The 27,445-nt window shown below is 49.4% G+C and overlaps 1 long non-coding RNA gene across 1 annotated transcript; it reads left to right on the top strand.

Annotated features, from left to right (window-relative positions):
• Positions 1–403: 403 nt before the first annotated feature.
• On the top strand, positions 404–27,001 carry LOC148122205 (uncharacterized). The gene is made up of 5 exons (XR_015737611.1): positions 404–501; positions 24,416–24,617; positions 25,270–25,550; positions 25,666–26,578; positions 26,888–27,001. It is a non-coding gene; the product is annotated as an uncharacterized LOC148122205 (long non-coding RNA).
• The last annotated feature ends 444 nt before the right edge of the window (positions 27,002–27,445 follow it).

Here is a 27,445-nt window from a genome sequence, read left to right as displayed (position 1 = left end):
ACTACTTTCGCTCCATATACCACAGGAAGACCAGCCCTTCTGTCCTTTGCGGTGGGGGCTTCATCACCAGTCAGAGGACATGAACACACCAGGCCACAACATAACAGCCAGCAAGCAAAGGGGAGAGTTAAGTTCCCAGAAACGCCTGGGCTCGGACACCATACACATGCCTTCCTGAACTCTGCTTCAGCCATGTTGTTCTTTCATCTGACCTGTCTTGGTCTCTGTAATTTCAGGGGAATTCTGGGTAGCTTAGTTACTTTCCTGGTCACCTGTAACTTGATACATGACATGGTGCGGGAGAATTATCTGTATTCTGTCAATCATGTGTTTTAATAAAACGCTGATTGGCCAGGCAGGAAGTATAGGCGGGTCAACCAGACAGGAAGTAGAGGCGGGGCAATGAGAATAGAATAAGGCTATGGAGGAGAAAGGTCCCTCCGCCACTCCTGCTGCGCAGATCACCGAAGAGGCAGCATGTAACTTGCCCAGCTGAGAAAGGTATGGAACCATTATGGCTAACATAGATCAGAATAATGGGTTAATATAAGTTATAAGAGTTAACAAGAAGCCTGACCTAATGGGCCAATCAGTTTATAACCTTATGGAGTCCTGTGTGTGATTTTTCTTTGGGGCCTGCCTGCTGTGGGGTACTGGGCGGGACAGATACTCCAACAAGCAGGCCCCCTCACTACAATGACAGAAATAACTCAGGGAAGAATTTATTTTGGCTCCTGTTTCCAGGAGCGCGTCCCAGGAGCGCCACATAGCTCAGGGGGGTCAGGAGGCAGAGCGGGTAGGCCAGAACCAGAGTGGGTATCACCTTCAATGCCTGCTTTCCAGGCAGCTGCCTCCTCCAGCTAGGCCTTGCCTCCTAAAGCCTCCACACCTCCCCCATGCGGTGCCACCAGCTGGGGACCAAGTACATAGACATCCGTGCCTGCAGGGGACATCTCTAATTAAAACCAGAAAAATGGGCTAAAGAGCCCCTGTCTGACCCTGAGGCCCCCTGTCCTCTCATCAGCCTCTGCTTTCCTAGCTTTCTGCTGCACCGTGGGCTCTCTGAAAGGAGGGGACACTGTGTCCATGCTGCTTGTGTCCTCAAGGCTATCTTAAGCCTGGTTCAGAGGAGGGACTCAGAGAGTGTTAGCTGCAGGCCTGAGGAGTGGGTCTTCTCTCCGGTCTCAGCATCTCCCACGCTGTGTCTGTGGTGTCCGTTGGTCAGCCATGTGCTGCTCACATTCGTGAATGGTTAACACAGTCATCCCTGTTAGAACCCCCCGTTCCACATTCTGAGGACCCCCTCGTGGGGTTTCTGTGACATAGTTACTCAGTGTGCCCCCTGCCTCATCCCTTTTCAGAGTGAAAGCAATGGGGTTGGTAGGTTTCTTTATTCTATCATAGCCAAGGAGGTTGAACCCAGAGGATTTGGGAGCTCTTACTTGCCAAGCATTGGAGTAGGAGGAAGCCCGAGGGCAGTGTCCAGTCCGATAGACTATAGAGTCACACAGTTGTTCCAGCGGTGGCCCTGTTGTGTGATCGCAACAGCTCTGGGTTCTATCAAGAATCTGGAGGAGTATGGTGGGCCCTGTTCAAGGGCAGGGTTCCTCACAGGAGCCCCCATCCACCAGCAGGCATCTCTGCAGAGGCCCAGATTTGTGAGGCAAAGAGTCTAGGCCAGTGTTCTCAACCAATGGATCGCAACCCCTCAGGGGTCACCTAAAGCCATCAGAAAGCACAGATATTACATTAAGATTCATAACAGTAGCAAAAATTGTAGTTAGGAACTGGCAATGAAAATAATCTTATGGTTGGGGTCACCACAACATGAGGAACTGTATTAAAGGGCTGCAGCATTAGGAAGGTTGAGAACCACTGATCTAGGTAGTAGAGAGTCCCTGGTTTCACCGATTGTACTTAACAAGTTTAATGGCTCAGTAATGATTTCAGGGTCCATTTTCTGCTGCTATTTGTAAATTGTCTGAGGTCAAACAATTCTTGAAGTTTAAGATTTCTGGTTTGTGGGGGTATGTGATTTGGATTGGGAAGCCTACTTCAGCCTAGACAGACATGGACAACTTTTTGACATCATAACTTGATGTCATCTACAAAGCTCATGTCAAGAAATTCACAATTTAATTACAAAAATGGAATAAATAAAAACAAACAACCAAACAAAGTCCATCCTAATTTTTCATTCAGTTTGTGGCTTTTATGCAGCTTGCATTTGTGGCTCTCCTTGGCTGATCTTTGACAACCAAGTGTTCAAACTTCAACTCAGAAGTGATCAAGAGAAAGCCAGGGCTGGCGTGAACTCTCGTGTGTGTTTGTATGTGTGCACGCATATGTGTGTGCATACGTGCATATGTGTGTGCGCGCATGCATATGAGTGTGTCTACATGTGCATGTGTGTAGGTGTATGTGAGTGTGCATATGTGTATGTATGTACTTGTGTGCATATGTGTGTGCATGTGTGTATATGAGAGTGTGCATGTATGCACGTGCGTAGTGTGTAGTGTGTATGTGAATGAGGAGAATGGCTAACCCGAAAACAGAAACTTGGATTCACTTAAAGGGACTAGCTGTGTTTGGTTATTTTGGATGGGAAAACTTGTCTGGTGTATTAGCAAATTGAGGGATCCACAAAATCCCTGAGGCCAATTTTTGGAAATATTCTAGGGAGCTATATGCATGATACACCCCCACAAAACAACTAAAATACCCCTTAGTAGGAATTTCTATACCATAGGCACCATAATTATGTTATATATTAAAAATAATTGCTAATGATAATATGTGCTAATGTATTTTTCAGTAGTTGTTGGAGAAAGCATAATTTAGTAAGTAAAAAATATAGAGTGCGGAGATATTTTAGTGTAAATTCGTTTATGTAAGTTTTTTAAAGGCTTCTGCACATGGCTGGGTTGTAGCTTGGGTGGTATAATAGTTGCCCAGAAGAACAAAGCCTTGGGTTCCATAGTCAACGCTTCGTAAACTGTGCGTGGTGGCATATGTCTGTCAACCCAGGATTCAGGAAGTGGAGGCAAAGAGAGCAAATTCATGGTTATCCTTGGCTCAATAGTGAGCTCAAGGCCATTCCAGGCTATGCGAGACCGTGTCTCAAACAAAACTAAAACCAAAAACCCAAAAAAGCTTTTGCATATATCTCCCAAAGAGTCAGGATGCCTGAGAATCTGTTAGTGGGGTTACTTACAACCTGCACGCCCAGCCTCAGTTTCCTCATCCGTACACTAAATCCCATAACCTGTATTCTGCATGTGATGATGCTCCTGTCGGTTCTCCTGAGGGCATGGCCTTGGTTGAGTCACAGGGCAGGCAGAAAGGGGAGTTGCTGATGCTAGCAGTGGCCCCTGGGTGTGGGGGATGATTGAGGGCCTCAAGGGTGGCCCAAGTCTGACCTGTTGACTCCACTTGTAAGACGGGAGGACCATGGTCTCTCACTTCTGATCCTCAGCCTTCTTCATATGTTTGCAGCTGTGGAGACCTCAGCACAGGTCCTGATTCAAGCTCCTGAAGTTACACTGTAGGACTCTGAGAGCTGATTGGGGTGGGCAGGAGCCTTCCAGTGGCCGAAGTGCCCTTTCTAGACTTCTCAGGCTCCCTAGCTTGTGTTCCTGCTGCCTGAGTCCAGAGGTCTTTCCAGGGAGGCTGCAGGAGAGGCCCACTTCCCTGGAGTGCCCATCTTCCAGGCTCTGCACACTCTATTGATTGCCGAATTGCCTTCCAGGGGTGAGGCCTAGACACCCCAAATCAATTTGCTAAAAGCCAATTTCCCAAATGATCAATTCGTTGAATGACTAATTTGCCATGGGTTGAGGGTTAGTTTTTTTTTACATTATAGTTTCCCAGAGACTTTATGCAGAAGTTCTGTCGGCGGGATTCTGCATGAATGGCGTTCCACATTCCATACTTCACATTTCAAGGTCAAGTATGCCCCACTCTCAGGCTGCTTGACTATACCTCTGCTCTGTCTGTGAGGAGAGGTTCTCTCCAAATGAGCTTTCTGTCTTCTATGTTTCATGACAGATTTGACTCCATGTTGGTATTTGGATGTCAGCAATGATTGTGGATTCTTGATGGGGTGAAGACATGGGCCTAACTGGTGACAGGGGTCAAGACTGTGCATGGGGTCAACAAAAGTGATGAAAATGGTACATATTGAATAGTTGAATTTATGATCTAGGCCATATACATGTGTGTCTATATCCATATATGTACACAAATATACAATTGTTTGAGATAGGTATGTGTGTGTCTGTTGTGTATGTGTATATGTATATGTATGTGTATGGTGATTTGAATGAGAATGACCCTTATGGGCTCATATATTTGAATGTTTGGTCCACAGTTGGTGGAACTATTTGGAAAGGATTAGGCAGTGTGGCCTTGTTGGAGGAGGTATGTCACTGTTCACTCTCTCTCTCTTTCTCTCTCTCTCTCTTTCTCTCTCTTTCTCCATCCCTCCCCCACCCCCTTCTCTCTGTGCTTCCTGCTTGTGGATCATATGTTAGCTCTTAGTTATTGCTCCAGGGTCATGCCTGCCTACCTGCTCCCCACTATGGTGGTCATGGGCTTCAGCCCTCTGAAACCATGAACCTCCAAATTAAATGTTTTCTTTTCTAAGTTGCCTTGGACAGAGTGTTTTGTCACATAAATAGAAAAGTAACTAAGGTACTATGTATATGGTCTCATATGTGTGTGTATACTTTTTTTGATATAAGGTCTAATGTAGCTCAGGCAGGCCTCAAACTTGAAATGTAGCTAAGATGGCCTTGAACTTCCGATCCCCAAACCTTTACCTCCTGAACTCTGGGATTACAGGCATGTATTATCATGCCTAGCTGTTTTTATGTGGTGTTTTGGTGGGGGGATAGGTTCTATCCCAGGAATTGTGCACATTAGGAAAACACTCTACCAATTGAACTATATCCCCAGTCCTTCACAGTCATATTCTTATTTTTCACCATTTAAACTTGTGTTGTAATGGACAGTAAAATACTGAACATTTCTAATTGAGAGATCTGTGTTGCTGGAATACAATACCTGGCACTGTCAAGTTATTGGCAGGGAAAGTTTATTTGGCTCATGGTCTCTTAGGTTTTCTTGTGCAGTTTGTAGGTCAGGTGGCATTGAGCCTGTGCTGAAGCAGGATGTCACATGGAGAGCAGGTGTCAGAGCTTTCTATTTCCCTCTCACTACCCAGGGAGCAATGAGGATAAAGGAGGAGATGGAGTTCCCATAAGTCTCCTGGAAGCTACTTATTCTATGACTAATTCCCTTTCACTAGGCTCAACCTCTTGAAGACTCCGCTGCCCCTTGGTAGGCAGGTAGGTAGAGTGATAGACTGGGGAGCACACCTTTACCACAGTGACTTTTGGGGGCATTTATATGAAGTGCAACAAGAGTAAGCCTTTTATTCAATTGCCTACTAAATTTTAGACTCGGGAGTTAGGCAGAGCCACTTGTAATGACTTGAAGTCAGCAGCTTGGTTTTTGCACTATGGGGAATGATCAATTATTCTAGCTATTGATATTCCTGTGTCTATTGTTTATCACTCTATACCTTCATCTATCGCAGAAAATTAGGAAAAGCAGCCACATCCCACATGGTTTTGTGAGGACGAGTTTGTCATGAGCTTTTCCTTCTTAGTTATTCTCAACCATGCTTGTAGCTCTCCACACTCTTGTCTCTTTTGAAGGCTGCCTCACCATCTTCCTTGTCTTTTCAGAGGTTCACTGTGGGGCCTTGAACAGAATACTGTGCAGGTGATCTCTGGGCAAGTTAGCTTGTGTGTGTGTGTGTGCGTGTGTGCGTGCGTGTGAGCACACACGCACACACACATTGGAAGGCTAGCCAGATGTCTTCCTCTATTGATCCCCACTTTAATTTTTAAGGCAGGGTCTCTCATTGAGCCTGGAACTCACTGACTGAGCTAGGCAGGCTGGCCAGTAAGCCCCAGGAATCCTCTTGTCTGCTCCCACATTGCTGAAATTAGAGGCACGTGTTTCTGCCCTATATTTTATTTTATTTTATGTGGGTTCTGAGGATTGAGCTCAGGCTCTCACACTTGTATGGTGAGCACTTGGCTGACTGATCCATCTCACCAGTCTCAATGTTAGTCAATTTTGCCGAGCCTTGGTGTCTTCCTCTGCAGAACATGGCTAGAGACACCTACCCAATGTGACTTCTGTGCGTGTGAAAGGAGAAGCCGAGAGGGAGAATGTCACAGTACGTCATGGAATGCTAGAAACAGAGGGTAAATCTGTTTTGAATTGCAGGCAAGAACACGCCTCAATGTGCGCCATTCTTTACAAGAGAGAGGGCATAGGCCGTGTTCTAGGGCAGAGACATCTCTTGCTGAGACGAGACTCCCCTCGTGTTCTCCACCTGCTGGTTTTTCCTGGTGGGAAGCCCTGCTTCTCCTCCAGCCTCACCCCAGGCTCCTCTACCTGTAGGACTCTAAGTTCTAACTACATTGCTTCCAGTCTTCTGCAATGTCCCACGCTACCTCCTTTCTCCTTTCTGTTCCTACTTTTCTCTCTCCTTGCTACAGTCCATTCCCAGGTCTTCATTAAAATATCATTTTGCCCCCTGTGAGCTTCCATGTCTTTCCCACAAGCAGTGCTCCCGATGAATGCTCTGTCATAGCATCTTGACTGACTCTGTAGACATAATTCTATTTTTTAAACTTCGGGTTTTATTTGTCTGTTTTGCACACATGTGCATAGGCTTGCTTGTACCATAGTGTGCATGTGGAGGCCAGAAGAGAGTGTGTGGAGTCACTTCTCACCTCCCACCATCCTGGGGTTCAAATTCAGGGTGTCTGGCTTCAGGCGAAGTGCTGTTACTTCCTGGGCCATCTTGTCAGCTCCTCCAAAGTCAACTATAACAATAACTGACTTGTGCTTGGTCAAGGTCTCCCCTTCCTGTTGTGTGACTATGCCGACATGGTGGCCATGGTTGTCCTGGTTGCTATGCCATGCCAGCATTTAACATTATGCCAACACATAGTGGGTTCTCACTACCCTCTTGTGAGAGAGCATACTCAATGGTTGGTAGTGGCTGAGGGTCTGCCACAGTGGTTTCTCTCCTTGGCTCATTGATTCATCTCTCAGTTCAGGTCTCTGCCTCTGCTCTACGAGCTGCACTCAGTCAGTCTGTAAACACTCCATGAGGTTTACAGAGAGCAGCCCGAGGACACAGTGTAGGATCTGTAAATTCAGGAAGGCAGCTCTGGGGCTGGGTGACTGGCTAGGGGGCACTAACAGCTGAGGAAGCTGGCCTGTTCCACCAGCAGTCCTATGAGGACCTTGGTCATCCCTCTGCATTCAGGGTTTTGGATCACTTAGGCCTTGGTACCGTCAGTGAGCAAGCCCTTTCTCCAAAGATCTGTTCCTTTCCAAGTCAACCCCAGCTAACTCCTGCAGAGAAAGGATAACTACCAGCATGCCCCAGGGTTGAACTTGGGCTCCACCCACTTGCCTAGGCAAACAGGTGAGGCACACCTGGCTGCCATGGGCTTAAGCTTTGCTGCTTCAACTTCTCACGGGACCCTGCTCCCATTAGCCCTCGCCTGGCCTGAACTTCTGCGGGAGGCAGCTGGCCACACTGCCTTGCGTTGCAGGTGAGGGGAGGTGGTTTGGGTTCCTTCCTTCCAGACTTCTGCTGTTGTAGAGAACCCAATGAACAGTGTATAGACTGTCTGTCTGTCTCTCCCTTAGAAGTGTTTTACAGAACCAGAGAACGCTGGGATAAGGGCATGTTCATTCAACGTGAACTTTGCAAGACCGGGAGTTGAGACCAGAGGTAAACATTGGTGCCCGAACTCACCCGCCATGCTTCTCAATGCTTGTCTTCAGTTGGGAACGTTGAATGTCAATCAATGTCTTAAGCCATATCCATTTGTCCAGGTGGAATGAGTCTGTGACAAACAGCTGACAGCTGGACCTCAAGGGAATAGGAAGGAGGACAGAAGCCTGAGGCAGGAAAGCTTGAGAGGGCTGGGAGCTATTTCTCTGCTACCACATTGGCTATGGCCTCTGATGAGCTGTCTGTGCCTCAGGGTCTCACTGTGGGATCACAGCTCTGCTCTTGGATGTTGTTGGCTGGGAGAACTGTGAGGACTCCATCACAAGATAGAGGTAGGTATGCCTATGGGAGAGTATTCATGTGGTCCTTAAAATTCACAAGTCACAGTCCTCAGCTCCACTGCAATTGAATTTGGAGATAGGGATGCTAAAGAAATAATTAAAATGAAATGAGGTCATCAGGATGGGGCCTGATCTGATGGGATTGGGCTTCTTATAATAGAGACACCAGAAAGCCAATCAACCAATTTCTGCTCTCTATCAACTAATCTATTCTTCTCTCTCTCTCTCTCTCTCTCTCTCTCTCTCTCTCTCTCTCTCCCTCTCACTCTCTCTTGCTCTCTCCAAGAATTCTTTATTTTTATTTTTGTATGTGTGCAGGTATGATTGTATGCATGTGTGCATGTATCCACGAGGGCCAGAGTCTAGTCTGCGGTGCAGTTCCTCAGATGTATGTTTATGTATCTCAGCTACAAGTTCCATGTACCTTGCATTTTTGAGACAAAGTCTCTCACTGGCCTGGAACTCACCCATGCAGTAGGCTGGCAATATATATAGTGGTGCGTGTGTGTATTCTGGGGATTGAATTCAGATCCTTCACAGCCCAGCCCTCTCCATGTGTCCTTGCACAGAGGAACCTGAAGGTATAGAAGGAAGGCAACCATCTACCAGCCATCAACAGAATATTCTGGATCTTTGTGCTTGGACTTCCAACCTCTAGGACTGTGAAGAAATCAACTTCTTTTGCTTAAACCACCCAGCCTATAGTATTTTTGTCATGGCTGCTTGCACTGACTAAAGCAGAAAGCCCAGTTTATGAAGTCACTTTGTAATGTTAAGGGTGTGTGCTGGCTTACATCAGCTTGACACAAGCTGGAGTCATTTGGGAAGAAGGCACCCCAAGTGAGAAAAATTCCACCGTCAGATTGACCTGTGGGCAAGCCAGTGGGGGTATTCTCTTGACTGATGATTGGTGTGAGATTGATGAGTGATGTGAGAGGGCCTAGGCCACTGTGGGTGATGTCACCCTGGGCAGGTGGTCCTGGGTGCTACAAGGAAGTGGGCTGAACAGGCCAGGAAAAATAGGCCAATAGAGCAGATCCCTCCGTGACCTCCGCCTCAGTTCCTGCCTCCAGATTCCTGCCTTGACTTCCTGCCAATGACTTCCATTGCTGATGGAGTGTGACCTGAGCTTTGTAAGCTTAATGAACCCTTTCTTTCCCGGTTTGCTTTGGGTCGTGGTGTTTTATCACAAAAGTAGACACCCTGACTAAGGCACGTGTCTGTCTTGGGGACTGGGTTGGAGCAGGAGGCTCTTCACAAGGCAAAGCTGGGAGGGAAGGCCGCAGAGGTCTTTCTTAGGCACCTCCTGTAACCCCAGCTTCTGCTGAGCTCTCCTTGAAGGCCACCTGTGCCCAGCCTTCCTAGGGTAGTCTGGCTGGGGGGCTGTACCCATCTTATCTCTGCCCTAAATGATTGACACCATTTTTAGATTCCCGATTAAAAGCCCACAGGGAAGAAATACACTGAGCAGAGCTACTCCACGAGATAGGAAACCTTGATGGGTATCTACTGACTGTCCCTAGCACTTTAGAGTCCAGTGTTGTCCTCTTCTTCTGCATCCTGGAAATCCTGACTTTGTCAGGCTAACCTATGGCCTTTGACAGGAGAGCACCGCCCTAGCCTGACATTGCTGAGACAGCCATCTATCCCAGGTCACTGTATCAACCTACTGTCGCTCAGCAATTTACCCAATACACCTGAGCAGACATGACCCTCTGACCCGGCCCAAACATTTCCATTGAACTTCTCTGGCTCCCTTCTCGACTCTGATGGTATGGTGGACCATCATGTACCCTCCGGTTCAACAGCCCTCCTTTCTTTCCCCTGACCTTCATTCTAAACGACAAGTGGGACTCTCAGTGCATAGGCAGTAGGGATAGGATGGTAGGGAGGCAACGGGGCTGGGTTAGACAGGGTGTCCCTCTTGGAGAAGGAGGCATTCCCAGGCTTGGCTCTAAGGACGGTGCAGGGCTTTGGGCAAAGCCTGGGGGGACAGGATGAACTATGAAGTTGAGGACAGGTGTGGGAACTCAGATGAAGCCCTGCACAAGCTGTTGGGTGGGGTTGGCGTGTACCCGTGAAACTGGCTGAGAGACCAAAGCCCAGACTCCCCCTCTGCTAAGAATCCAGTGGTCTTTCAGGCTGTGGTTGTCTCCGCTAAATAAAGCAGTCACTGTGATTTTGAAACCACGATGGGCTTGTTCCTCTGTGATGGCAACTAATTATGGACTGTAATTGTCTAAACACAGGGAAGTGTTTTGACCTGAATAGTAATAATGAGACCAGCCCCTCTCTGCTGCCTTCCCACAGCCAGCCACCAGCCACGGACGTGTCTCCACCTGTCCTGTCCCACAGGCCTGGCACGGACAGAGGTGAAGCCAAGGGCAGCGTCCACTTGAGAACAGATTGGTCTTGTCTGTGTGGTGATGGGCAGAACCACAGAGAAACTTGGGTCAAAGCCGCATCTGTGAGCCAGAGTCGTCCGTCTGTCCGTCATCTCCCCCAACCCCGCCCTCTGCCAGGGTGGTCGTGGGAAACACACCTGCCCATGGTGGACAATAGGGGCAGGACAGCTGTTCTCCCCATGGGTGAGCAGCTCGGCTAAGGGGACTCATTTTACAGGCAGAAAGATGGAATCCTACAGAGTCACAGGTGGACAAAGCTTCAGAGCATGTCACCAGCATCCACTCACCCCTGTGCACATGGGGGGCCATCCCACTTCTGTATTTGTGACACCGGGGTGATTAGTCCTTCACTGATGTGGCAATGCTGAGGGTTGGGGATGAGCCAATAACTTTGAGCAGGGCGATGTCTGAGCCCCGGATCGTACCTCAGAAGTGGCCATTCTTTCCATCCTTTAGCCTCATGTGGTTCTAGAGAAAGCCCAGAGACGCCTTCAGAACTGTTCCTTGCTATTGCCTCTGCCCCAGTCAGGACAGCTGTTGGCCCAGAAGCGGAATGAACTGTGGTCCCTAGCAGGCCAGGACTGGTGCCTGGTTGCTGCATCTTACCCTGCAGATGTGACCTCTGACCCCGCCAGCAGGCGTGCTCTCTGGGCCTGACCCCCTTGTTCCCTTACAGTTTTTGAATGGTGGTCATTTCCTGCCTGTCTTGTCCACCAGTCGTCAGAGAATGGGGCTGTGGAAAATCTGGCCCGGCCTTCCTGTGCCCCAGCCTTGCCTGGCAGAGGTTCGTATACATAGTTCATGGGCTCTGAGTACACAGTTCTCACTTTCCAGCCGGAGGGTTCAAGGGGACGGGTCTTCCTGAAGTCAGGTCTTGAAGACAGGTCCCAACCTCCTCTGAACCTCTTCTATTGCACTGAGCTTGTGCTGGGTTTGTCCTCCGTCCCTTCCAGTCTTCCCATGCCCCTTCTCTGAGATAGAGTCCACAGGTCCTTTGACCTTCAGTGATGCTCCAGGCCCAACCTGACCTGCTGCTTTGACCTAGCTGAATCCCCCTGGGACTGTCCTCACACATCATCTGGGGCAGAGACTGTACATTTCTTCCTGCCACCACAATTCTCTCCTTCCTCCCCTCCCCTCCTCTCCCCTCCCCTCCCCATTCCTTCCTTTCCCCCCACTTTTTGGTTTTTAGGAACACAATCTGATTTAACAGGACCATCACAGGTAGAGTTGAAAACCATCTCAGCAGCTAGGAACCTGCTGATGTGCCTTCTAGGATGTTGGAAAGGAGTCTTTGTTTTTCCTGTTTGCATTTTATTTCTTTACTTTTTCTACAAAGTATTTGTCTCGTTCAAGCCCAGCTATGGTGGTTGGTGCTTTAGGACCTACTTTGGGGTCCTATGTTAAGGATGTCACAGAAGAAGTGTAGCAAAATCTGGGCCTCTGGGGGACTTAGTGGTTCTTGGTCTAGCCCTGGGTTGCCCACTTCCAGGCTTGGCTCCTGCGAGAGTTCACACCTTCAGTGTTAGTACTGACCGAAGCCCAGCGAGTTGGTAGGGCATTCTGTACCTCTTAGCATACTGCGATGTGATTCTGTGCAGTATCTGCCTATCAGGCCTTGCGGGGTCATCTAAGGAAAGAGAGCCTGTGATGGTGGCTTGTAATGACCGCGAGCACTTTGGTGGCCAGGGTGCTGGGAGCTGCTTTCTATTCCCAGGAACAGAGCTCCTTCACATTGTCATCTAAAAATAGAATTTTAATTTTTTCCAGTCCGCAAGTCTCATTGAAGCCCCACCTGTAATCTCCCTACCCAGAGCTGCTCCGTAGAAGATGCTGGAAAGAGCACACAGTAGGTCCAGGCTTGGCTTCCCCGTTCCGGTCCTCCTTCCACCTGCTGAGCACTGGCTCCTGTATTTATTTCTTCCCGCAGGGTGGCTGAGAGTCTGCTGCATCTTCTCTTTTATATGCCCTGGAAAAGGCCAGTGTGCTGTGGGAGAACTCTGATACCAGGGGAGGCAGTGGGAAGTGCCCAGTCTTATGCATGATTGGTAGTGGCTGCATATCCTGCCTGGCTCCTTGGTGAGCCTTGGGCACTCTTGAGGTGTCACCCTGTGGCCCTATATGTGGCATCTTCCAAAGGGAGGCTGGAGAGAGTGTGGAAGAGCAAGCGAGTAACCCTCCGAGTGTGTGTGTAGGGATAGGTGGGCTCCCAGCACCTTCTTTTCTTTTCCTTCCTTTACAAATTTAAAAAAGATTCACTTTGATTTTATGTATACGTGTACAGGCACATATGTGTTTACACGTGTGTGTACAGAGGCCAGAAAGGAGTGTGGGATTCCAAGGAGGTAGAGTTGCAGGTGGTTGTGAGTCACCTGATGTGGACTGGGAGCCAAACTTGGAGAGTCTCCAGAAGCAATATGCGGTCTTAAGGGCTGAGCCTTCTCTGCAGCGCCCGCAGCTTTGTTTTCTTAATGTGTCTATGCTAGAGCTGGGTTCTAGTTTGGTGAATGTTTGTGGAATGACTAATTATTGACTGATAGGCTAACAGCCTTTGCTGAAGTAGGCTGAGCAAACAAACTGCTAAGTGGAACACGGTGTCTAGGTTACACAGTGCACTTACCGGTGTCCATGCATGGCTACTACTCCGTATGACACCGCAGCGAAGACAGCTTACATATGGAAGAGAACAAACAGGGGAGGAAGGCCCCAGATGAGACCTCTGCTGTCCCAGCAGAGTGTGAGACTCCCGGCATTGCTAAGTACAATCTAGAAATAGGAGAAGTCTCCCTAGCAGTGTTGGTTCAAAATCATTTGATTTCCAAAAACAGAATAAACTTTGCTCAGGTTTTAGACCCTTTCTAGACATGTAGCCTCAAATTCAATGTGTAGCTGAAAAGGCCCTTGGACTCCTGATCCTCCTGCCTCCACTTCCTGAGTCCTGGGATGACAGGTATATATCATCATGCCAGGGTTATGTGGTGCTGGCATGGAACCCAAGACTTCAAGCACGCTAGGCAGGTACTATGCCAGCTGCACTACATCCCCAGCCCCTCCCTGAACTTAGCTTGAGTTGATGGTGAATTCGTTAGTCGGTCTAGGGAACCTCATTGCACTCAGAGGTGGGATGACTCAGAGGTAGGAAACAGACATTTGGCACGCCCTCTGCCTCTTCTCATTTATTGAAGCTTATTTCAGTAGGTTTGCTCTTTTTCTCCGCAGACTGGCTCTCTTTGTTCCACCTTTTTAGGTCCAAAAATGATCAGTTCAACTGGGCATGGCCTCTCAAAACAATGCACCCAAATTCCTAGAAAAAGAATCTGGTTGGTCCATGGCTAACCAGTGGGGTGCCTTTTCTCAGTGAAGGTCTTGATCTGTGTCAATCAACTTTCTGCTCTGTAATAATGCCACAGGCAATCAGTTATGAAGAAGGAAAGTTTAATTTTTGTCCTCAGCTTTGGAGGGTTTCGTTCTGCTTCTGCTTGTCCTGTAGCTTTGGGGCGGTGCCGAGGCAGAGCGTCACAGCGGAATATATCAGAGCCATTCACTGCAAAGCCAGGGTGCTGGGAAGGGAAAGAGGAAGAGGGCAGGCTTCCACGAATCCCTTCCAGAGCATGCACCCAAATGATGTCCAGACCTCCAGGTAGGCTGCATTTCCTGAAGGTTCCACGATTCCTTCATATAGAATCCCGGGGAGCAAACCCTTTACCGCATGGGCTTTAGGGGAACACTTAAGAGTGAATCGAAGCAACACCTCTGTTCCAACAACTGAGGCTAAGAATGGTTCATGGCCACAGGGAACATGCAGAAGAGAGGGCGCTCCTCAGAGCAGAGGTCACTGACAAGATGGGCGTGTTTGCTACAGTGTCTGCTGGTGGGGGAACCAAGACGGCTTTGTTGTTGGAAGAAACAGTCACACACAGAAGATGCCCTCTCTGTATTTTTCTTTTCTCTCTCTCTTTCCTCCTTTCTTTCTTTCTTTCTTTCTTTCTTTCTTTCTTTCTTTCTTTCTTTCCTTCCTTCCTTCCTTCCTTCCTTCCTTCCTTCCTTCCTTCCTTCCTTCTTTCTTTCTTTCTTTCTTTCTTTCTTTCTTTCTTTCTTTCTTTCTTTCTTTACAACAAAGAACTTCCCAAGCTTGGAGTCCAGGTTGTCACAAGGGCCGACATAATAGCTGATTTCTGAGGCATTTCCCCCTCATTTACCAAGTCTTTAGAGAGAGCAGTTAGTAAAAAATGTTAATGGCCAATTTTAGCAAATGACCATTTTGGTGCTCCCAGGCCACTGGGGCAGGCTGGAGCTAATTTTTAGAATGTCCCCTCGATGATGCTGGCAACCTCCTTAATACTGACCTAGAGACATGCCGTGGGCCCTCATCCAAAAGTGCAGCTAAGCCTGAATTTGCTTTATGTGTGGGCAGTGAAGAGCCACCCTAGTTACCTCATGTGGCTACCTCGTCCTTGGACATCCTGTGGCCTGTCTGGTCTCAGTGAAGATGGCTGGTTGCTGTGTGGGAAGTTGGATTCAACCTTATGAGAGGTGGTCATCTTCAAGATGCGTATCACATCTCATTTGGACCTTGATTACATGCTGGCTTCATGAGCTTCTAGGCTCTCACTTGGTACTGGAAGTTATGTGTGTGTCACTGAATATGTCCCCCCTTTCTCTTTCCTGAGGCAGGGTCTCATGTGTCCCGCCTTGAACTCACTATGTACTCCTGATTTTCCTGTCCAAGACTCTAGAGTGCCAGGGTCACAGGTGGCCTCCACCGTAACGTCATTACGTGGTGTTGGGCAAACATTCTACCAGCTGAGCTACATTTCCGGCTGAGGCGCAGCCTTCTTTTATACCATCCAGGGCACTGCCACAGGCTGGCCTCTCAGAACGCCCCTACCATCTATCCCTGCATCCAAATGTGAAAGGAGGTCACTGTGGCCCCTCTCCGGGAATGACCATGGAGGATATTTAATGGTGGCATAGTCCACGTTAGAGCTGCCGAAAGCATTCTTTCCGGAGCGGGGAATTATTCTCAGATAAGAACCCACAGAGGTGGCAAAAGCCCACAAAGGCCCATGGTGAGGGAGTTTGCTAAATCTTCATCATTAAAACATGGCGTCTGCATGGTTTTGTCCACAGGCTCCTCCCACTAAGCCACAGAGATTGACATCTAGTCAGCCTTGACCTGTCATGCTTGGCTGATTCTCTGCTCAGTCACCCAGGGCCCTTGTGTACCGGTCCCCACAGGCCTTTCCCATAGATGCCAACTACAGGGTTTGGCCAGTAGCCCGAGTCTTCCTTCCCTTCATTTTTCACTGGCCCCACCCCAAAGGGCAGCCTCCTCTAGTAACCTCTCCAGTTGCTGTGACTGCCCTGGAGTGTTGACTGAGCCAGAGAGCATGCTCCCTCTCTCCCCTCTTGTGTTTGCTCTGTAGAGGAACCAGCCTTAGGTTCCTCTGTCTTTACAGGAGCGTCTCACGGAGGAGGAGGTGGGGGGAGGCAAGGGCGGGGGAGGCATGGCGGCTTCCTGCTCCGCTGTTGGTTATCACAGGCTCTGCTAATGCTGCTCAAACAATATCGAGAAGAACCCAGCTCAATAGCACCAGTGTTAGGCCGCAGAGTCAATATTGGCTGAGCAAACAACAGAGAAGAAGGAGCTGCTATTTGCGTAGCTAGGAGTGCTTGTGTGCTGTGGCTGCTTTGTCAGGGGCCCTTGGAAATGAAGGAAGGAGGTGGAGTTTGGAGGTGGAGGGCTCAGGAGAGAAGGGCTCATGGGAACCTCTACCTAGGGGGTGTCAACAGTGGACTTCAGGATTCCTCGCTGTAATGTACATCCTAGCACACCTAGCAACCTGGCCTCACCCTTCTGCATTTTCTACCCAAAATGTTACAGATGTTGCCAGATGTCTACTGGAGAAGTGGGGAGGGAAAAGTCCCGCCCCCACACCCCTGCTGAAACCCAGCTGCCAGGTCGCTGGGTCAGACTGAGTTCAGGGTCAGGGTGGGGAGAAGGCCTCTTTCCCCTTCTCTTGGGCCACCAGCTCCCGCCCTTCTCCCCTGTGCCCACACTGGCAGCCCCTCTAAAAAGAAAATGAAATGTGTAGATGCTTCTCCAGTCCAAAGATCATTCAGCAGTTGGCTGGCTGCCATCACCTTCAGACCTGACCTGGGCTTGGAAGTCATTCCCATTATCTACCCAGAAGTGAGGGGGCTGGACCTCAGTTAGTGTCTTGTTGGTTTCTAGTGGACATTCTGATTTGTTCAGTTCTGGATGGTGACCTTCTCAGTCAGATGGACTTATTTGTAACAGTTTGTCCTTAGCTTTGATTCTCCCTCTTTGCCACCAAGGATGGGCCTGGGTGTTTTTGAACCCTACAAGTGGCCAAGCTGGGTTTGTGGAAGGGCATGTGGCAGGCTGGTAGGGGAACACGCTGCTGGGGCTCGCTTCTCCAGGGAACTCTGCAGAGTTCATACGGCTCACCTTTGTGCTTGTGGGGTGCATAGGGGGCACCGAGGACTTATAGACTGTCACATGACTCGGACTTCCAGTGCTATAGCCACCATTGCTGGGTGTCAGACTTGAGCTGGGATAGGAAGGCGTCCTGATCCTGTACTCCAAAGCTGTAGCCATGTCCTAATGGCCTAGCCCTGGAGTTTGCCACTGAAGGCTCTCGCCATTCGCAGACAGAGGAGGGTTAGAAATTCAGAGAATGGGGCACCAATATAAGCTATAGATATCGTCCATTCTCTGAAAGCTGAGTGCTCTGTTTGAAGCATGAGAAGCCTGCCCTGGGGCAGTTTTGAGATTGGGTGTGTGTGCCTGACCACTGGCTTTGCCTCTAAAACATAGTGTTTAGGCAAGAGGGAGGGGAAGGTCTTTTGTGCTCACATACAGTGAAGGATGGAGATGTGTTTGTGTGTCAGGAAGGAAGGAAAGGGGATGTTGGAACAGGGCCAGGCAGCACCCATGTTTAGGCAGCTGCAGACAGGCAGTACACTCTGCCGCTTCTACAAAATCAGAGCACACGCCTCATACCACCATCTGTCCCCCACCCCACCCATCCTTCCCCTCACCTCTGGTCCACAGCCCTGTGGAGTGAGAACATCAAGCAGGTGGCTGCCTCCACGGTTTCTCAGAGCCACTGGCCTACTTCCTCATCCCCAAACCACCCCTCAGATTGGCTCCTGGTTTCTTTATGGACTTGGATTGGGGGGGGCTGATTGGTCTGAGATAGAAATATTCCCGAGATGGGCACCCCATCTGAGAGGCCATGTGTAGAAATGGGGTCCTGTCTTCTCAAGAAGCTGACTGTATGAGAAAGGACATGTGGAAAATCTCAGGACACAGCCCAGCTCTGTCAGCCTCTCACTCCAGGCTCTCTGCGGGTGTCTTTTTCTTTCTGTTATTAGGTAGGTGATAGGGTTTACGGTGTCACCGAGCAGCCACTGGGGCACAATGGTGACAGAAGGGGCAGCTGTGGGCTCTGCACACAGGCCTCAGGCAGCTGACCTCATTTCCCTGGCATGCTCCATCACATGCCATGTGGCTGAAGGAAGGAGAGGAGCTGCCCCAGCTGAAAGCAGTTTGGTTTTCAAGCTAGGTTACTGAGTTCAAATTCATGTTCCACCACTTAGGGGCCACCTTCATGGGTAATAAGAACTTTATCTATCCCACCTGGAAATGGGGGGTATAGGGGTTGGAGCAGACAGCACATCTGTGTGGTCATAGACATACAGTCTCGTTGTTTGAAGGTGAGTCCTCAGCACCTCACACCTTCCCTCGGATCCTTCCCAGTCTCACAGCCAGCCCAGATTCAGATGGTCTCCATAGGATCACACCTCTCAGGCCCCAGCAGTCTCTGCTTTCTGGGGAAAGGAGACAGGATGTCAGTAACGGGCACCCAATATCCAGGCTTTAAATGCCAACTCGGCAACCTGAAACTGTGCCCCGTCAGAACAGTCTCTGAGCCCCTGAACTTGCTTCATCCATGCAACAAGCCTGGTGATGTTTACTTTAGGGGTCACAGGAAGTCAGAAGTGCGGGAACAGTTACAGAGCCTGCTTCTGCACACTTTAAAGGCACGGACTGCTGTCTCCCACAGCAGTCTGACGAACTTCCGAGCTTCCGTGGGAATCTCCGTTGTAGATAAGCAAGCAGGTGGGTGAAGATGACTGCTGGGAAATGCCCCACGATTCTGTCCTCGGGGCCTTCCCAGACAGCATAGGCAGGAGAACAATGTGTGGCGCCACCAGCAATGGCTTCTGTCCCTCCTAAAGTCCCCCGAGGCTATTTTGTACTAGGAGTGTCCCCCATTCCTTTCTCCCTTGTCTCTCATGGGGCCTGACTCTGTGCTAAGGCTGCGTGCATGCCCCTTTGTACCAGCTGGTCAGAACTACCTCAGAACATATCCTCCAACACTTCTAAAGAGGCCTGTGAAAGGAACACTCAATGGAGCAGGTCCAAAGAAGACTGTAAGGCTGAAGAAATCTGTGACTTATGGCTACCTTTGCCACTGGACATGAGGACTACGTGAGTGTCTCTGGCTAAGAGCTCCACAGTATAAAGGGTTGGAGAGATGGCTCAACAGTTGAGAGTGGATAGTTCTCTTCCAAAGGATTTGAGTTCAGTTCCGAGCACCTACATTGGGGGACTCACATCTGCCTGTAATTCCAGTTCCAGAGAATCTAATGCCCTTTTCTGACCACTGACATACAAATACACATGTGTGTGCACATGTGTACACACACACACACACACTCTAAGCCTTAAAAATAATCACAGTGTAAGAGTCGGGCAGGGTATGAATAACATGTCTCTCTGCCCCAAGAGGCTGAATTGTTGTGGTTTTTCCATTATCAGACCCCCACGGCATCTTGCAAAGGACTGGATGGAGCACACACTTTGAGTGCACGGCAATGGTCTAGTGACTCTTCGGGAGTGGAGCACACACTTAGGCCTCTTTGCTCAGCTTCATCCTTTCTCATAAAGGTTGCTGCCTGATGAGAGCCTGAGAGCCAGGCTGCTAGGTTCCCTCATCGGCTCTCCTCCTGTGGATGTGAGTGCTAACCTGGAGGCATCCACCCTTTGACCTTGAGACCCAGTGTTCCTTCAAAGACTCACCAGCATTGCAGGTGACGTTAGCGTCACTCATGCCTTTTTAGACGTAGCAGCACTACACTCTGCTACTCCTCCTTGGTTCTGTCTTAAATTCTGTGGCCTCCCAGAGCTGCCTGGTCACCAGCATCCTGGACGGCTTTACATACAGATTCACTCCATTCCTATGACTGCACTCCACTCGTGAGTAGTGTTGTTTCCCATGAGTAGAGGCTGATACAGATGCTGGCAGAGTGCAGCCACTGTGGCAGGACCCAGAACAAATGTCCGTCAAGAGATCTCCGGGAGTTGCCTCCAGGGTGCTCAGGCTGACTCAGCCTGGAACTGTGTACAGATGCTCACTGGGCAGCAGCTGCAGGACTCACATCTGTCCATGGGTCTACTTGACCAGATTCTGCTCTTTCTCTTTCCAAAGAGTACAGGAGTGCCAATTGGCAGGGTCTAGCCTGGGGCCTTAGGGAGAAAAGGGAATTGGGAGCTTCTGTTCCCAGAGAAGGCACTGAGAAAGAATACTCCAGTAGGGATCGTGGCATGGCCGCCACTGGCTGTCTCAACTCCTACTGTATCTTGCAAGCTTGCCAACTCCTGTGAAACAGATTCTCAGGGACTGCGTCTTTCCTCTCTAGCTACTGTCGAGTTGTCTGAGGTACCTCAATTGTTGGTCGCCACTCAAGGCAGGTATGACCTGACCCATCATGCTCTTCTCGTCCTTTGAAATCTCAGCTCCTGCTTAAGGATGAATCCAACACTCAGTGGAGGGCTGCCAATCTGTGGCTTCCAAGTTCTTTGTCCCAAAGCCACACTGAACTTCTCTGTACATAATAAAAACTAGGCATGCTGAATGGGGGTGACAGTTGGGGTCTGGGGGTATCAGGTAGAAGGGATGAAGGGATTTCCTTTTGACTCAAAATCCTGATTCCCATGGTGTCTTGTGTGTGGCGCTGACTTGTTTGGCAAGAAAGGAGCCTTGAGGCTTAGTATCAAGGAATGGAGGAATACACAAACTTGTGTTCCTCTAATGACAATTTCCTGTGTCCTTGGGCAGCATTGACAAGCTATATCCCAGGCTGGGCAGAACCTTCTTTGGAGCTTCTTGAAGTTCATACTTTTGTTCTGTTTTTCTTCCCTCATTTTGCAGAGCTGGACTAGGTGTGTGTGTGTGTGTGTGTGTGTGTGTGTGTGTGCTTGTGCTTGTGCAAGCATCAAAATGACACAGATTCTGTGGCCTATATTCTCCACAAACTGCAAATATTGTGAGCTGTATTCACACTCTGGGCCAAGACAAATGTAATTTTGGATTATCAAGTCCACATGACAAATGAGTGCCCATTAATTTGTATTTATCTTGAGTGGGTTAGTAGGAACTCACAATGGGAAAAAAAAGGTTGTCTTTCTGTTAATTAGTAGAGAGAAGCTGATTCAGAGATGACCCTTCACGGTAGCGCACCACCATAAAATGCTGGAGCTGAAAGAAATTTATTATCTTTCATTCAACAGATATGCATAAAGTGCTTTCTAGAACCTGGGAACTCCACACAGCATGCACGGAGTACCTTCTAGATCCTAGATGCTATCATATGTGCACAGAGTACCTTCTAGATCCTAGATGCTATCACATATGCACAGAGTACCTTCTAGATCCTAGGTGCTTATCACATATGCACGGAGTACCTTCTAGATCCTAGGTGCTATCACATATGCATGGAGTACCTTCTAGATCCTAGGTGCTCAGAAGCAAACAAGATTTGTAGTGGTTGCCAGGGAGCTCAGAGCTCAGTAGGGGCAATAATGGGAATCTGATAGAAGAATGGAGGTTATGTGAGGATACGGCAGGCTGACTCAACTCCTTGAGGAAAAGAGGGCTGTAGCTGCAGTTGGGTTTTGCTGTATATGTAGGAGTTTGTTAGGATAAAAGGCTGGGGAAGGGTGTGATTTTTCAGAAACAAGAGTGTGGGTGTGTTCAACCCTGAGGTGGGTTTATAAACCTGGCCTTTGAAACTCTAAAGTGGAAGGGGATGAAGGGAGAGGGGTGGGCTTGGCCCAGACCTGTAGGCTGATCTGATCATAGGTCAGACTTTCCTCAGTGATGGGGAGCCATTCTCAGGTGAGAATCTGGAAGCAGGCGGCTTAGTTCTTCAAGAGCGTGCACTGGAGAAGGCACTGCTGGGGGCCGGGGGTCCTCAGGACACAGGGAAAGCAGGCAGAGCTGACGGAAAGGGTGAAGATGATAGTTTGAAGCAGTTTCCTTGTAGCTATTGTGATAGTTGTTGCTAGCTTAGCCGCTTGGTAACAATACACTCTTCACTTCCCCCCACCTCTGGAGCCTGGAGTTACCTTGAGTTACCCAGGGCTCAAGGCAGATGTGAGCTGTGCGGGCTCTGTCTAGTGGTGGGAGGGGAAACTTTAGTCCCTAGCTTCAGGGGCTACCTGCATTCCCTGGCTCACTACCCTCCCCTCTCCCTTCAATCTGCATCCCTCCCATTCCCACATCCCTTATCCAATTGCCTTCCGTCAAGGCCTGGCCCTTGCATCTCAAGTCCTTTGCTAACCACAGCTGCAAACTAGCCTTGTTGTGCAATTTCCAATTTCCAGGCTCCAGGGATTAAGGGTGTGAACACATCTGGAAGGCCATTACTCAGCTGACATCCACAGAGGAAGCCCGCTCATTAGTCATACGTGGTTAGCTTTCTCTCATTCCTTGTCTCTCTCTGCCTGCCTGTTGCCCTTCAATCCTCGATTCCTCCAATCACGTCTCTCTATTATCCTCCATGCCTTCACATCTTGTCCCTCCCATGGTTTGCTTTCAGAGGAGCCCAAACCAAGACCTCAGAGTTGCTGGTTACGATGGAGGCGTAGGATGAGATGAAGGTCACTTTGAGGAGGAGCTGTGGCCTTGGAAGAAGCTGGGGCACAGGGAAGGGTGTCTCCGGTGAACCCCGGGTAGCTTGCTTGTGGTTTGCCCCCCTCTGCAGCATCCATTTCCCAGAGCTTTACTCCATATCTCTGGGGTTCTCGTGTCCCCCACGGAAGTTATTTTTGAGGACTCTGAATTCTTGTGGTCAGTTCAGTTAGATGCTACTGTGGTGAGTTAATGAGTGCTTATGTCCCCCCTCCTTTCCCTCAGTCCCTTCCCCAGATGACAATGTTCTTGCATCAATATGGGCCTTCAATGTCTCTGAGAAGGGAGGGGATGACGACTTCTTAAGCTTTACTGTGCGCAGTTCTGCTGTCCCATTTAATCTCCTCAGCACCATAGGGAGTGATTGCTGCCACTTCAGATGAGGACACTGGGGCTCAGGGAAGCTGAATGGCCTTCTAGGAGTGGGCTGGCGCTTGGATGTTAGTTTGTCTCTTAACAGACACAGTACAGGGATTAGAATATAGCCTGAAGGCCCTGTCAGAAGAAAAAAAAAGTGGTGGTTCTTAGGACCGGGAATATGGCTCAGGGGGTAAAGCAATTATTGTGCTGAGAACCTGAGTTCAGGTCTTCAGTACAGAAAGAGAGACACGTGAGGAGCTTCACTGGCCACTTAGTCAGGTTCAAAGAGAGACCCTGTGTCAAAATGTAAGGTGAGAGAGACAGGGGACAATACCTGATGTTGATCTTTGGCCTCCATGTACAAGACTGAGCGCACCAAGACACAGCACATGCACACATACACTCTCCCCACATCCCACATACACATACACACGGCTCATATCACACACATCTCTCTCTCTCTCTCTCTCTCTCTCTCTCTCACACACACACACACACACACACACACACACACCACATACCACACATACACCACACATACACCACACACACACATATACCGCATACATACACCACACATACATACACCACACACACACATATATCACATACATATACCACACACATACACCACACACACACATATATACACTACACACATACACCACACACACACACATACCACACACATACACCACACACCACACACATACATATATCACACACATACACCACACACCACACACACACACCACACACACTTGTAAAGATAGCATCCATACTTACCTTCCATTCCCTGTGCAGGCCTAGGATGAAGGATATGATTCCCTGAACTCTCAGTCTTGGGTGACACTCTTGGTCTGCATCAGCTGTGGAATGGAGCACTTGCTAACGGTCTAAGGAACTCTGTCTTCCCTGTGGCATTACCCTCACTGACCTGACTATTACACTTCCCTCTGTGACCCAGGATCATATTTGCCTTGGTGATAGCCACGGCTCTGTGTGAGCTCAGATGAAGTTCTGGGTTACCTTAAACCCTAGCTCCTTTCCCCAGGCCTGCTGCCAGCTCAGGGTGCTTCTGGGGTAACAATCATTTCCACCCACATGCTGACCTGGACACCCATCAGGACTGGTGTCCTCAGGCTGACTGTAACAGTACAACAAAACCACACACAAACTCAATCTCTCTCTCTCTCTCTCTCTCTCTCTCTCTCTCTCTCTCTCTCTCTCTCTCTCTTCTTACGTAGTCCAGGCTAACTTTGAAGACATGATCCTCCTGCCTCCACCAACTTCCCAGTGCTAGCATTACAGGCATGCCCTACCACAACCTGTTTATGCGGTGTTGTGGACTGGACCTAGGACCTTGTGAATGCCAGGCAAGTACTTTTTCAACTGAGCTACGTCCCAAGTACAAACATTAATTTATCTATTTATCTATCTGACCATTCCTTTTTCTGTGCCTCCTATTCCCAGGTGATTGGCTTCTCCCTTGAGCGAAGAAGACATGCTTCTCCTTTGCCTTGCCCATGGGGTCTGGCACCGTGGGGTCTGGCACAATGGTTTATTTCCAGCAAATACTCTGAAAGTACTTTCGTTGTGTGAGCAAGGAGCAGACACCCACGCCCAAACCTCCCAGCACCAATCCACAGGGCACCTCTAGCAGCTGGGGACTCTGGTATGTACAGGCACCCCCCATTTTGATCAATACTGCAGAGAGGTGTCCTTTGGGAGTGAGGGGGCAGCATAGTGAAGTGAGAGGAGGGGTGCTCACACTGGAACTAAGGGATCTGGTCAGATTCCCAGCACCAGCACATGGCTGCATGTTGTTCCCAGCTCCGTAAGATGAGAAGAAAAGCAGGTCATATGCCCCAAGCCCACACTGTAAAGTGTTATAAGAGAATTCTATCTACAGTCTCAATCCAGTGAACTGGAGACAGTCACTCTCCCCATTGGCATGTATGTGTGCACATGCAGTATATAAGTGTGCATATGTGTGTGCGTGCATATATGGGCATGTGTGCTGAAGCCAGAACACGACTGCCAGTGTCATTCTTGCCTAGTTCTCTCTCTCTCTCTCTCTCTCTCTCTCTCCCTTTCTCTTTCTCTTTGAGACAGGGTCTCTTGGACCCAGGGTTCATTCAGCTAGGCTGGTTGGTCAGTGATCCTAGGGATCCTCTTGCCTCTGCCTCCCCAGCTCTGGGATTGCAGGGGTGTGCCACCACCCCCCGACCCATATATGGGTCCTAGAAATCAAACTCAGGTTCCCATGCTTGCCTAGCAAGCATTTTACTGAACCATTTCTCCGGCCTCATATCCTATTTTTTCAGGTGGTAAATCTGTCTGTGAAGCCAGGTGTGGTAGCTAGAGAATCCAAACCAGAGTTCAAATTCGGCCTGAGCTGCATGGCAAGATCCTATCTCCAAAAGGAAAAACAAAAATAAAAACAAAAACAAACCTGGAATAGTTTATTTGCTCTGAGTCGTGAGACCAAAGAGGGCAGACCCAAAGCCTGTGCGGCCCACTCTGCCCCTCGCCATTCACCTCATAAGGTTTTCATGAATAAACGGACGTTTTTAAGAAAAGTGATTTTTCCCACGCCTTGGACATAGTAAGTGCTCAGTAAACTCTGCTTCCCTCCCCCTGCCCTCCCTAATGCCTTAATTTCCCCCAAGTCTGGGAAGTGCTGTGACCAGAGGTTGGAGGAGTCTGTCATTTATTTTTAGAATCTCAAAGGAAGATGCTGACATTGTGAGTCACTGAGAGAGACCTCTGTTCTTGGGAAGGAAGGTAGCCTGCCAGCTGGCTGCTGTTGAGTTCTTGTCACTCTGGAGACAGAAGGAATGGCCTGGAGCCCTGGGCCTTTGAGGGAAGAATTCTATCACCCCCAGGTCACGCTGAACCACCTTCCTTTGTGTCTCCCAGACAGCCAATCAATGGCTGTATTGATATCACCCCAGCCCCTGGCATCAGTCTGCCTGCTTCTCCCTTAAACCCAGTGCCATGATGCTCCAAGCGACCAGAGGCTGTCCCCCCCCACCCCAGCATTGACTGCAGAACTGGGTGCGTAGCCTCTGCTGACCTTCCTGACCACACCTCTGCAAGTCCTCCTGCGGTATGATGTGCTGTGTCTTGCGCCAACTCAGGACATCATGGCAGGGAACACATTCGGATCCCCAGAGCCTTGGACAGGACTTCCCATGACTGCCTCCCTCTGCCTGGGAGCCTCTCTACCTCTGTCTGGCTAACTCTCCTTCCATGGTTTCTAGCTCGCACACCTCTCCCTCTTGACGGCTGTCTTCAGGCGACCTCCTTTCCTCCCCCCCACCCAGGCTGAATTCACCTCAGCTGTGAAATTAGAAACCCTCCTCTTGTCTCCTCTCTAGGGCCTTCCACCACAAGCTGTTCTTGTTTCCTCTGAAGGCCCACACCTTAGCCTGACCCCTAAGGGCACATGAACAGGAGCCACAGCCCAAAGTGCTTCTTTGTGAGAGCGGGCAGGGGGCCAGGATAGTATGGAGTGCTGTGGGAAGACAAGTGGCTTCCTGGAGGAAGTGCGGAAGCGGAGTTTACGGCCTTCTCGGGAGACAGGAAGTCTGAAAGGGAAGAAGAGAACGAGGTGTCCAGTTTGAGGCCTGGGTGAGCTGCTGGGGACTGCGGGACTGTGTCAGCGCGACTGCTGCATGTGACTGCTGTGCCGGGTGAACACGCACAGAAGGACTGAGTCTTGGGGACAGAATGGGTCCTATAGTGTGGAATACAGTGTGGACAAAGGGTGAATGAGGTATGGGTGGAAGGGATAGCACAGGTACCTGACTGAGGCTGGGGAGAGTACAGGGAGGGCCTGGTGAGCTGGGAAAGTTCTTGAGGGGATCCAGTCTTGTGCTTTTTGACTTTTTTTTTTTTGCTTATCATCTTCTCAACACTGACCACCAGCCCATTTTACAGATGGTGACACTGAGGCTTAGAGGAAGTAAGAGCCTGCTGAAGACCACTGGTCAGGACCTGGTGGGCAGTTGGTGCTTTCTACATATGAGTGACAAGTTTGTGGGCATGAATGAGTTAATAAATGGATGGTTGGTGGAAACCAAACCCAAACATGTCTGGGTTTAGCTCTGGTCTATTTCACAAGGCAGGAATCCTCTCCAAAAACAAGATGACAATCCCATGGGAAGGAGGATGAGCCACACAAGCTCCCTGGAGCCTGAGGTGCCAGGTGCTTTGAGCGCATCGCCTCTCCCGCTATGGTTGACCTTTCTGTGCATTTTCACAAACGCATAGAGCCCTTCTGCCCTCTACCGCCCTCCCAGATGCCTGGAACACCCCGTGAGACTTTGCTGCTCTTGGCTACCTAAGGCTCACCCAAGCTTAGCCCTTTGCAGCCTCCCAAGCCCAGAGTTCACAGGCCGCATGCTTTTGCCTTTCCGGAATCTTCTTTGACTACCCATGGGACCCTCTACAACAGCTGACCTTTGCAAGAGGCTGTGTGCTTTCCCTACCTCAGGG

Source organism: Myodes glareolus, chromosome 4 (assembly GCF_982192425.1).
Source record: "Myodes glareolus chromosome 4, mMyoGla1.1, whole genome shotgun sequence".
Taxonomy (NCBI): domain Eukaryota; kingdom Metazoa; phylum Chordata; class Mammalia; order Rodentia; family Cricetidae; genus Myodes; species Myodes glareolus.
This window is presented reverse-complemented; position numbering and strand designations above follow the sequence as displayed.